Source organism: Antrostomus carolinensis, unplaced genomic scaffold (genome assembly GCF_000700745.2).
Source record: "Antrostomus carolinensis isolate BGI_N321 unplaced genomic scaffold, ASM70074v2 scaffold25740, whole genome shotgun sequence".
NCBI classification, from domain to species: domain Eukaryota; kingdom Metazoa; phylum Chordata; class Aves; order Caprimulgiformes; family Caprimulgidae; genus Antrostomus; species Antrostomus carolinensis.
In genome coordinates, this window is record NW_010290937.1 from 12,685 (window position 1) to 12,909 (window position 225).

General features: G+C 36.9%; 1 protein-coding gene across 1 annotated transcript in view; it reads left to right on the forward strand.

Moving 5' to 3' along the window:
* The window catches only part of DPP4 (dipeptidyl peptidase 4), a gene marked incomplete at its 5' end in the record, with an annotated part of 36,360 nt that overhangs the window by 9,449 nt on the left and 26,686 nt on the right, over positions 1–225 (forward strand). The gene's annotated exons all lie outside the window — the stretch shown is intronic.

Genomic DNA, 225 nt, shown 5'->3' on the forward strand with positions numbered 1-225 from the left:
ATATAATGCACAAATGCACAGGAACTTCATGTTTTTACAGTTGCAGCCAGTAGTTCATCCTTTTCAAAGGCAGCAGCATTACAATTGTCTATTTACTCATCAGTGTGATTTTTATCTCCTGATTACATCATAAGCAATGAAGTGTTGATAAGTGCATGTAACAAGGATTAGAGGATCAAAATCTCTGTTGTACTCTTTCCTGCTGTCCTTTTCTTCCTTCTCTCC